The sequence below is a fragment of the Callospermophilus lateralis genome, unplaced genomic scaffold (genome assembly GCF_048772815.1).
Source record: "Callospermophilus lateralis isolate mCalLat2 unplaced genomic scaffold, mCalLat2.hap1 Scaffold_112, whole genome shotgun sequence".
Lineage (NCBI taxonomy): Eukaryota > Metazoa > Chordata > Mammalia > Rodentia > Sciuridae > Callospermophilus > Callospermophilus lateralis.
Window position 1 is genome coordinate 2,593,113 of NW_027511460.1, and position 12,411 is coordinate 2,605,523.

Consider the following 12,411-nt stretch of genomic DNA (forward strand, 5'->3'; position numbering starts at 1 on the left):
CTATTTCCATTCTGAACTCACAACTTCTCTCTACTTCAGACCCTCTTTGGTCTGTTCAAGTCCATCAGCTAACTGATGAATCTACCACCAGTGGGACCTTCACCTCATCTTCTGGGCCTCTCTTCTATCTGCACTCAGAAGCAATGCCTAATACTTAGGCCTAATACTCACTGAACCATTCTCCACTGAGTTGTGGGCTCCAGAAGGGTAAGAGGTGTCAACTCTGTGTCTATGTGGGAAAGCAAATGCAGGTGCATAAATTCTTGTTCAAATTTCTCTAGAATGAAAGTAATGGTTGCTTACCCTATAAATAGGATTTTCAGAGTTAGCAAAAATATAAACAAACCAAAAAAACTCAATTAAATTTGAATTTTAGATAAATAATAGATAAAATTTTAGTATAAACAGCTCATACTTGGGACATGCTCTTAAAATTATTCATTTTTGATCTGAAATGATTTCTACTTAAATTTGAATAATAAATAATTTTAGTATAAATACATCCCATGCAATATTGGCGACATGTTTATCCAAAAACAATTATCCCTTGCTGATCTGAAATTCAAATTTAACTGGGCATTGTGTATTCTATCTGGTAATCCTCCAAGTGACTTAAATTATAAGGACACCCCTGCAACTTGTGCAGTATTTTTGTCTCAGAGACAATGTATCCTGATTTTCTATCGAGTAACTGATATTTTTCCATAAGCAAAGGTTTGGATCTTGCTCCCTCCATAATGAAGCATCTTGCCACCTCTCATTCCAATACTAACTGCCCTGCAGGGATGAGGCTGCTCCAGTTTTACCCCTCCTTCTAATTGGGGTGGAGTGGGAGGAAGAGCCAATAAATCCTGTTCAGGCAGATGTGTTTCCAGAGAAGGGTTTGTTGACAGCCTCAGTCATAAGACTCAGAACCTCAGAGCTGTCCTGATTCTCCCTTTTTGTTCCACACTTCCAGTGCTTTATTCACACCTGTGAATACATCCTGTTTCTTTCATCACAGCTATGTTCCTAATCCAGATTCATTATTTTTTACTTAGGTGACAACATGAACTTCTGATTTTTTTTTGCCTATAACATCTCTCTCTACAGTCCATCTGCAATACTCACTGTCCTGAAGTTCAATGCCATCACATCACTCAAGCAGTCCCAAGAGTCAGAAGGGCTTTATCTCCAGAATGCCTACTATCTTAGTCCATTCCTGTTGCAATAACAGAATGTAACAGAATGAGAAATTATAAACACTTGAAGATTATGCAGCTCCCATATCTGGAGGCTGAGAAGTCCAAGATCAAGGATTTGCATTTGCTAAGGGCCTCATTGCTGCATCACAACAGAGAGAGCAGCCATGTGACCTCAGGTTTCTCTCCCTCTTATACAGCTACAAATGCCATTGTGGGAGCACAAACCTCATGACCTCATCTAAACTTAATTACCTCCCAAAGGCTCCCCTTCCAAATAGTATCAACATGTGAATTTGGGGATCAAGTGCCCATCTATGGACTTTTGGTGTACACATTCAAACCATAGCATCTGCCAACTGAAGTCGTGGATTTTGACATCGAAGCCATTTGTGGAGTCCCTCAAGCTAATAGCTTTAATATCTGAGAGTTATACAATCTCCATCACAATTACCCACTCTCCTCTTTTTGTATGAACACAGTCATAAACAATGGACAACCCCTACATGAATGGGCATGACTGTGTTCCAATGCAATTTTATTTATCAAAACTGACGGATGGAATAGATTTAGCCCTCAAGTTATAGGTTGTCAATCAAACTTGTTCCCTAGGTCCCAGGTCAAGTATTACTTTCTCTGTCAAGCTTTCCTTCATCCCCCAGTTTGAAGTGACTCCTTCCTAATTCCTAATTTCACACTCCTTGCCTCTTTTAGACCTCTCTTATGGCAATGTTCACAATCTGCTACATACAGAGTCTTTGCCTTATCTCTGTTGACATGTTTGACATTCCTTGAAGAGGCTGCTGGAATCCTTTTACACAGGTAGATATTTAATTACACAAGGTAGATATTTAATAAGAAAGTTTTGGTAGGAATAATGATGGGAAGCCATTAGAGAATGGATCTACAGAAAGGGCAGAGGATTGGTCAACTACCACTTCCCATTTCTCCAGGAAAAGTGTCAGTTCCCTTGAAAACCAAAGACCCACACCAGTGCATTATGGAGAAGCCAAACTTCCATACCTGTCAACCATCATTTAAAACACTCAAAAGTCCACCCATCAAAAGTAAATTAGCTGAATACTCAATTCCCCAACCAGGAAGGTTGGTATTGCAAATGTATTTAGGCTGAAACCATTTTCCTTTTTTGAAACACACCTAAGTTTTAAAATAAATAGTTTCATCTGATGTGAGCTGCCAACACAATCTTCCAAAATCCTTCCCTTGGGAGAAACTTGTTACCTGCTTCAACTCAAAAGCTGCATGACACCAAAACATCTGAGTTTCTCATAATAAGGTTAGAAACAGCTAAGTCCTGTGTGCTTCAGAGAAAAGATTTCAGAGCTGGCAAGAATGAACTAAGGCAAAGAGCAAAATGCAAACGTTTCTACAACAAAATAGTGAAATTTTAAAATTATTTTAAGTTAGCTATTACTGAAAATTGCAAGCAAATTTATTTCTCTAGTTCTTTAGCATTTTTTTTTGGTGTGTGTGTGTGTGTTGTTGCTTTTGTTTTTAGTTTTTGTTTTATCGGGTGTTTTTTTTTTTATATTTGTTTTGTTTTCTGGTTTTCTTATTCTTGTTACACCATTATATACTTGATTTTGCTTGTTAATCATTTAAAGTGCATGTCACATGTTCTTAATTAATCTATGAGTTTTTCAAGAGAAGGACACACATTTCCTGTTTCTATATATCTCCTAAAATATTATAACACCAGGGCCATGGTAAATCCTCAACAAGTATGCATTAATAAAGGCATATATAGACCATGTGAACATGTTAGAGTCCTTGGAGGGGAAATTAAGTTATTCAAGTCACTTTTTCAAAAAAGAATTCTTCTTTTCTTATAAACTGGTATTCCTCCTCCTTTCACCACCAATTAGTCCTCTATTTTAAGTCTTGCAGTTTTCATAACAATGAGAGGAAACACAGGTTTTGTCTGAAGCTATGCTTTGTAAGATTTAAAGTTTCTTTTGACTGTGGGACACAACATATCAACACTTAGGTAGATGAAACATAGAATTTCCTTGCTTGCATCTCCAAAGGAGGAAAAGGGGTCTACCTTGGGCCACAGAAGAATTACACCTGGAGAAAGGGTAGCTGTAAACTAGAGTTGTGGCAGGAAGCTTGCTGCCTGGGGGAGAGCTAGGTTTCCTAAACTCCCTGTGAGTGTGCTAATTTGAATAATTTTCCTGGCCCCAGGCGGCATAGGGCTGTTCTTAGTTGTCTGGTATTTGGCCCTGGGGTGATTAGAGTTGGTGCACTCCCACCCAGAATGTGAGTGCCAGATAAGAAAAGTCCTTGAGGGTATGTTGTGCTTCTTTAGGGATTCAAAAAGAAGAACTGGCTAGTGTCTAACTGGGGCCACAGAACAATACAGCACTTAATATAGCATTAAAAAAAAAACTGTAACAGAATGCATGTTTCATGAAAGCAGGGACCTGTTCACATTGTGCTTCTCATTGCATCATAATGCCAAGTATGTTTAAGGCATCCACTGCTTTTTCTTGAACAAAAATCCAGATTTTCAGCCCTATTATGAACATAAAGGTGGCCCTCTGAGACTGCTGGGTTCTGGGTTCTACACATTCAGTAAGTACTGAGCCCTGCAGAGCAGGAAGAAAATTAATGAAGTGTAGCAAATCTATTCAGAAAATAAAATGTGAATCAGGCCAATATTAGTCTGTTGAGAGATTATGTCCATAATTTGGATGGCTCTCATTTTGTTAGAGTGACAGATACAGAGGAAACAAATGAGTATTTACTGTACTGATCAAATCTGAGAGTAAATGAACATTTTGGTTAAGAGAAATGGGAACAGGAAATATAAAAAATAACAACAAAAAAAAGACCTATTGAGCCAGGTAGGTTGTAATGGTTCTGCTTGGGACCAGAAGACAACAACGCTACACAAATCAAGAATAAAAGAAACAGGAGACTCCTTAACAGAAGCTCATCTCCAGGAAGTGAGAGTCACTGGTTTTATAAGATCATGTGGCACTAAGAGCATCTGAAGAAGTTATATAGCCTGTTGGCAGAAAATGACTGAAAGAAAATACAACCTAGATTAGCATAGAGAAAAGAAAAAAGGAAATAATGTCTTGGACTATATAAGTTGTCAGCCCAATTAATGAAAAAAAAAAAAGACTTAAATGATATTGCAACCTGTGGCCACCATAGTGTTCCAATAGAAAGTACCATAGAATGGAGGTTTCATGATAAATAGCTGTGGAAAACTACAGCTTAAATAAATTTAGATGGTTTCTTGATCACAGTCTGATTCTTTACTAGGCTAAGATACATTGGGAATCTCCAAGAGGAAAGTGTGATGTGAAGTGTTGCAAATAGAACCTTCTGTCACAGAGCAGCTCCTGTAATTCATGGTCTATGGAACACACTTTGATAAAGCCTGTGGAAACGTGAATTCACCGCCTCATACCGGCTACTGCCCTAGCAACACAAACTATTTTATCCTGTCAGAGAACTAAATTCCAGAACATATAAGGACATCCTACTACTTTAAGGACTATCTAGAAATTTCTCATGTCTGATACAAGTATCTATGTCCTTTGAGAGAATGCAACTATCTAGCCCCTCTATGACATTCTTGGGAAAGATGACATCAGCGCTCCTCAGTGCCAAAAAAAAAAAAAAAATAGAAAAGTTTGAAGCAAGCTATAGTGAGCAATGAGAGAACAATCTTCCGATCCCACTGTTAACCCCTGTTCTATCATACTCCCGTCATCCACTTGATTAAAATCCTAGGGCATAAAAATCAAATTAAATTCTGGAACCAAAGCAGCAAGTTAAGAATGATATTAGCAACTAGAATTTCAATTTCTGCAAGTCTTTGCAAAATTCAGCAGTGACTTCTATTGAATGAGCATCTAATTAGGACATCAAATAATATCAGTATCAGCATTTAGTTGCTTAGCTTCACATGTCAAGCAGAGGAAAAATCTGTAGTCAGCATTCCAGGAACAGAAGAATGTGATAGACAGGTCTTCACCCAGTGATTCACTCAGAAATTCTGAGAGAAGTGATCTCTCTTTTTTTGCTATAAACTTTCCTACAAGATCTTGTGATTTCTGGTGCCTTAATGAGAAATTGTCCATTGACATTTTGAATGATTACAGGTCATTTTATGATGACCTTCAAGAAGCTGCTACAATTACTTTTTCATTATTTAGACTTCTTTTAAGTATCTCTTCCGTCATAAACACATAGCCATGAAAGTTAATCTGAGATCATTGATGTTACAAAGAAAAGAGTCCAGAGAGGCTGACAGCTTTCTGTAGCATCTCAAACACTGGCTTCTTTTATTGAATTATATATTGATTACATATCAGTGCCAGATCCTTAGTGCCCTGGCCTTCTTAGTTTTATCCTATAACTAAAGGACTAAGACAGCCTAATCAAAAGGCAGTTTTTAAATTATTTTCAATGCAAAAGGAATAGACTAATGGTTATACAGGTATCCTGGACTCATGTATGATCTTGGCTAAAATAAACTCAAACTTTGGAGAGTTTGGACTAAGAGTGTAGCTTAGTGATAGAGTATTTGCCTGCATGAATGAGGCCCTGGGTTCAATCTCCAATATAGAAAAAAGGAAAAACAGACTAGGAAATTTCACCTTTAGAAAACTTAGGTATACTCATATATCAGGTAGCAAAATTATGAACATTATTCCCAAAGGAGAAAAGAAAGTGAAACTTGTTTATTTTTCTATACCTGTGATAGACATTTCCACATTACACCTTCTATCCTGGTTTCTCAACTTGTCTAACATTTTTCCCCAATTTTTTAAATTTTTAATGAAGAATAATTTTTAATAGATGCATTGATAGGTCTCAACTTTTTATATTCAGCTCCTCCCGTGTCTTGCCTAGTAACATGGAGATGTACATGCAATAAACTTTTTTTCACATTAATTTGTAATTACATCTAAAAGATGTCCAGTAATACCTCTCTCTCATTTCTCTATCTTATCCAGAATCAGAATAACAAGCAGCTGCTTTCAAATGTAGCATCATGGCTCTTGCTGATAAACACAGCAGGCTCAGACAAGAGAGAGCTCTGAACCTAATTTCTTGAAGTTTGAGTGGTGGTAGGAGAAAGACTCAATAACATTTCCCCTGCTAACCATTGTTCTGTCTTCCAATTGTGCTGTGGCCTGTACCACACCCTTCAAAATGCATGAGACCACTGAGCCATAGTTTACATGGCCAATAGAAATGTGGGACATCATTAGTTTGTTGGGGAACATGACAGAATGCTAGAGATTAAGCCATCTTGTCATCAATATCATAGAGAACAGCCTGAGTACTTTCATTATGTGGTTTTGTTATCTCTTGTGTGTTTGATACAGATGCTCCTCCACTTATGATGGGGTTATGTCCCAATAAACCCATTCTAAGTTTAAAATGACTGAAGTAAAAACTGCATTTAATACATTAACCTGGAACATCATATCTCAGCAACACAGCACATTGTAAAGTATTGGTTGTTTCCCCTCCTGATTGTGACTGATTAGGAGCTTCAGCCACTGTTGCTGCCTAGCTTTGGCAGAGAGTATCACACCCCTTATCGATAGACTAGGAAAAAATCAAATTTTGAAATTCAAAGTATGGTTCCTACTGCATATGTATTTCCTTCACATTTTTGTGAAGTGGAAAAATCACAAGTGGAACCATCATTAGTCAGGAACCATGTACAAATGAATACCTGCAGTATTATTATTTTTGCAATAAAATTAGCAGCCAAGAGCTCAAAAAAGTCAAAAGCATATATTTAATGAAAAACTAAGTTCTAGGTTTTGAATTCACAATAAACTTGATGGTGAGCATGGAACTTGCAAGGAATCATTATCAACAGTGTGCCAGTCCCCATGAGAGTTGAGTGATTCCACTGACCACATTAAACTAGAGGAACAACTCAAAAGACAAACCCACCTATCCCCAAAGTTAGAAGTTCTTTTAAGACTGTGTCCAAAAATGGTTGTTGAACATGTGCTTCTGCAGAAGATGCCTTCACATATTACTTGGTGGAGGGTGACTTTCCATTCGACTCAAATGGTTGTTCTACATTTACATCATCCACTTTAAATTCCAAGCTTCCTTATGGACATATAAAAAGTGCAGTGATAACTTCATGTGCTGGCTCTGTTAGCAGAAATATACACTTAAAGAAGGCCAGTTTTTTTTTTAACCAGTGCCCTATATACTTCAAAGATAAAATCAATTCCAAGAAAAATTTGCTTTTCCTTATTCAATTCACAAAATCCAAATATATTCATTCTGTCAAAATGAAATTTCTATCATTATTACAAATGCTATTATGAGCTCATAAAAAGTTCAACATTAAAGATAAAATTATTTATTTTGTGGTATGTAAGCAAATTGTAGAAAAGTGTGTGTGTGTGTATATATATATATGTATATATACTACATCCTTAAAATGATGCTCTATTTCACCATTCAAAATAAAAACTTTCTTTGGGCTGGGGATGTGGCTCAAGTGGTAGCGCACTCGCCTGGCATCATGCGTGTGGCCCGGGTTCGATCCTCAGCACTACATACAAAGATGTTGTGTCCGCCGAAAACTAAAAAGTAAATATTAAAAAAAATTCTCTCTCTCTCTCTCTCTCTCTCTCTCTGAAAAAAAAATTAAATAAAAACTGTCTTTGTCAAAATGTATAAATATTACACACATATAAACACATATGCACATCTGCACAAAGTTAGAATAACTGAAATACAAAACTTTTTATGGGAAAGTTGGCGTTCAACTTCTTATGGAAATACACACATTTTTTTGCTGCCCACTATCCAGGTCTGCCTCTAAAGTTTATAGAACCCACAGCAAGAATATGAGTGGAAGCCCACATACTGTTACTTTAAAATTGTTGTAATTCAAGCTAGCAAACTGTTAAATAAAATGTTTGATCCTCCATTAGTTAATATACTTTTACAATAACCTGCAAAGCCAGGTTATAATTTCAAATTCTCAGTGTCCTTGGCATCTTTTAGTAAAATGTGCCAGTATGGGGAAAACAGCCCGGCCAGCACATCCCTAGATTTTCCTCCTTCTGTCTCCCACCAGTACAACAAACAGCCTCAAAAAAAACAGTCAAGAAAATCCCAGGCCAGTTCACAGTTCTGTCAATAGGACCCTCTTCAAAGTAGCTCTCCCTGGGTCTACTTTTAGTCCATGGAGCACCCATTATGGTAATGAGGTTCACCCTTGGGAAGAAAGCATCCTAAGGAAGGTGCCTGTCCATCTCTGAAGCAAAGGAGGACTATTTAGGCAAAGGATTGTGGGGTCTAAGTCACCTGAGCATTTGCCTGGGTAGACACATCTCTTTGTCTTAACAGATTTCAAGTTGAGCTTAAAAGGGGCCAGAGCAGAACCTGCTAAAGTGTAGAGCCCTGAGCAGCAGTCTCTCTTGCTAAAATTTTGATCTAAGAGTAGTACTAACATGATCAATGAAATTTTAGAAATGTTTGCTTAAAAAACCTTTTAAAAATCAACTTAATGCCTGAAAATAGCAGGTAAGAGCATGCAAGCGCCCGGACCCACACACACACACACACACACACACTGCTACCTCTCTGTGTTTTGACAATGGAAGAAGCAGCAGAAAGTCAGAAAATGAGAATAGAGTGAACTTCCAAAGAAACCTAATCAGGGCCAGCTTCATGGGCATGTGACCTGTGTGGCCACACAGGGTCCCCAGATTCAGAAGAGTTCCACATTTGGTTTCCTGCTCCCCTGTCTTCTTAATATTTTAATAATTGGAACAAAGGACACCACATTTTTATTTTGCACTGACCCCTGAAAATGGAATAATCAATCTTGTTCTTAAAGGACTTTTACATGGCAAGAGGATTTTCCATGAAACTTGTTGCCATCTTTTCTTTGAGAAAAAGTCAATAGAGGGCTGGGGATGTGGCTCAAGCGGTAGCGCACTCGCCTGGCATGCGTGGGGCTGGGTTCGATCCTCAGCACTACATACAAATAAAGATGTTGTGTCCGCCGAAAACTAAAAAAAAATAAATATTAAAAAATTCTCTCTCTCTCTCTCTTAAAAAAAAGTCAATAGAGCCAGAATCTCATTCTTGATTATTTGATTTTCACTTCTAAGCCTGGACGAAAACATAGGGGCAGAGGGGGAAAATGGCCCTGGAGTATTTGAAAGACCTTATCAAAATTTCCATTAGACAGTTCAGGTTGGCCCTTGTCATTCTGGAACTGCCACGCCCACTTAATCCCCAATTCAATGCTACCATTTTTCAGCCTGGTATCTTCTTGTCATTTTTTCTTCCCCAATGCTATCTCTTTCAATTATGGAGGTTTGCTTTTTCTCTGTGAATTATTTTTCAGTCTCTTATATTCTTTAGATTAAAGTTTGTGGCTAATTTTATTATTGAAGCATTATTCCAGGCAGAGATAAGAAGCTCTCCTGCATATCACTATTAATCCAGGGCAAGTCCATTTTGAAAGAAAGAAAGAGACAGGAGATTTGTAAAGGGCAAGGGCTGACCTTGGCAATCCTCATAGCAAGACAGAGTTTGATGCTCTTCAGAGATGTCTCAAAGGAATCTGAATGAAAATGTCCTAGGCACAAAATTCCCCAACAACTAATTTTCTCTTACCTTCCTCTTCCCACAAGACCCAGCTCTTACACCAAGATGAATGGCTTCAGGTTTCTAAATTCACTACTGTCTTAGTCCATTCAGGCTGCTATAACAAAATGCCATTAACTGTGTAGTTCATAAACAACAGAAATTTGTTTTTCACAGTTCTGGAGACTGGAATGTTCACAATCAAGATGCCAGCAGATTTGTTGTCCAGGAGGGTTGGTTTTATGATTCATAGACAGTGACCTCTTATTGTATCCTCACATGAAGGAAGAGATAAGTCAACTCTCCAGGGCCTCTTTTCCAAAAGCACCAATCTCATTCACAAAGGCTTTGCCCTCATGATCTAATCACTTCCCAACAGCCCCACTTTCCAACTCCATCACATTGATAATTAGGTTTCAACATATGAATTGGGAGGGGGTGGAACACACACATTTAGACCATAGTGACTGTCTATTTTGGATTTTTCTCCACAAATCCCACAAAGTCCCCCTCAGTCATTAGGAAGCCCAATAGCCCCTCTTCCTGCAGAGACAGACTGCCTGCACCCAGGGAGACCAGGTGACTCCACAGGTGAAGATGAATGTCAGCCTGCTGTCAACTCAGCAACACAGACATTTGGAGTATCCATGCTCTCTAGGAGAGACACCAATATAGCTCTTTAAAATAAAATGTGGAAACCCAGGTGATTGATTTGAAACCTGAAAGCACAAGAAGAAGTCAACCCACCTCTTTCCCACTGCAAACATGTTCACACCTGTGTTCTTCTGTCAAGTTATTCTAAAAGGATCACTGAGACTTGGAGCTCAGGATAGAGGTACAATCAAGGCTGAAATAAGGGATCATTAAGAAACAAGACTAAGCTTTTTGGAGTATGGAGATGGACAATCCCACTCCTTCATACACTCACTCTAAAACTCCCTCTGAAGCTCATCTCTCCAAAGAAATCAGGGGAGCAAGGATGGCACTATTGGGAATTGCCTGCAGTGCTCTGAAAATTCCTATGTCATCCTCCTTCTTGGATTTCTATAAAGTTTACACATAGTTTATTCTTTGCTTCTCTGAGATGTGATCCTCTAGTTCCTGAACTGGATTTGATTCTGAAAATTATAACTGATAAGGTGTGGACCCAGCCCCTGAGAAAAGGCTCTTTCTGTCTTGGGAGTTGGGAGGAAGAAGTGGGTAAACAGGATATATGCAGGAGACTGGAGGTAGCAGTCACTTACCAAGGGGAAATACTTCCATATTTTAACAGTAGAGCCTGTTATACCAGTGCTGACCAATTGAATATTACCTCTATTAACAAGTTGTCTTTGGCTCAAGTACATATGTAATCAGACATATCTGGTTGGAATCCCTCACTACCAGATATAATAGTGGCCTTAAATAAGTCATTTATGCCCTCCACTTGGCCCTCCACTTCCTTATCTCCAAAACCAGAACTCATTTAGTTCCTTTGTGTCATTTACATGAGAAAAAATTCATAAAATGCCTGTCACCATCCCCCACCTGCCTCTCAACTTAAAATTTTGTTTACATAGAATTCAAGGACATGCCAGGATAATGTGGCATTGAAAGAAACAGAGAAACAATAGATGTGATAAGAGTTTTATGCCATATGTTGGCAACCAATGTGTGCCAGGCTCTGTGATAGTGCTGTCCACCTATCAGCCAAGTAATGCTATTAACAACTCTGTGAGTGGAAATTTATATCTTCATTAAGGTACTTTTTGTGTGCAATCAAAAACAATGGCTAGTGCTTACTGACTGCTAACTAGAACTCTATGAGAAGTTGTATTAGTCAATGTCTATTCTCCAGATAAACTGGACTAAAAGTGTTTTAGTCAGCTTTTTAGCCTCTGCAACCTAAAGACCCAAGCAGCACAATTATAGAGAAGAAAAAGTTTATCTAGGGCTCATAGTTTCAGAGGTTTCAGTCCATAGACAGCAGGCTCCATTCCTCAGGACTCAAGGAAAGGCAGGAAATCATGGAGGAAGAGTGTGGCAGAGGGAGGTAGCTTACATGATGATCAGGGAGCAGAGAGAGAGATAGATCTCCACTTGCCATATACAACTATATGCCCCACAGCCATGCCCCCAGTGCCACACCTCTTCCAGCCATACCCTACCTACCTTCAATCACCCAATTAATCCCATCAGTTGATTAATTCACTGATTGGGTTAAGACTCTCACAATCCAATCATTTCTCTCTGAACCTTCTTGCATTGTCTCACACATGAGCTTTTGGGGGACACCTCACATCCAAACTATAACAAAAAGCATATCTCTATATATGGTATGTGTGTGTGTGTGTGTGTGTGTGTGTGTGTGTGTGTGTGTGCCTGTATGATTTACTACAAGGTATTGGTTCACCTGACCAGTCTTCTGTAATTTGACAGATCCTGGAAAGCTGGTGATGTCATTAAGTGACCTAAGAACTCAAAAATGGTGATACAGATTAGAGTCCAAATATTCAGGCCTGAGAACCAGGAGCACAGAAAGCAAGAGAAGATGGATGTCCTAGCTCAAGTAGTCAGGCAGAGAAAGAGAGTAAATTCATACTTCATCCATCTTTTTGCTCTA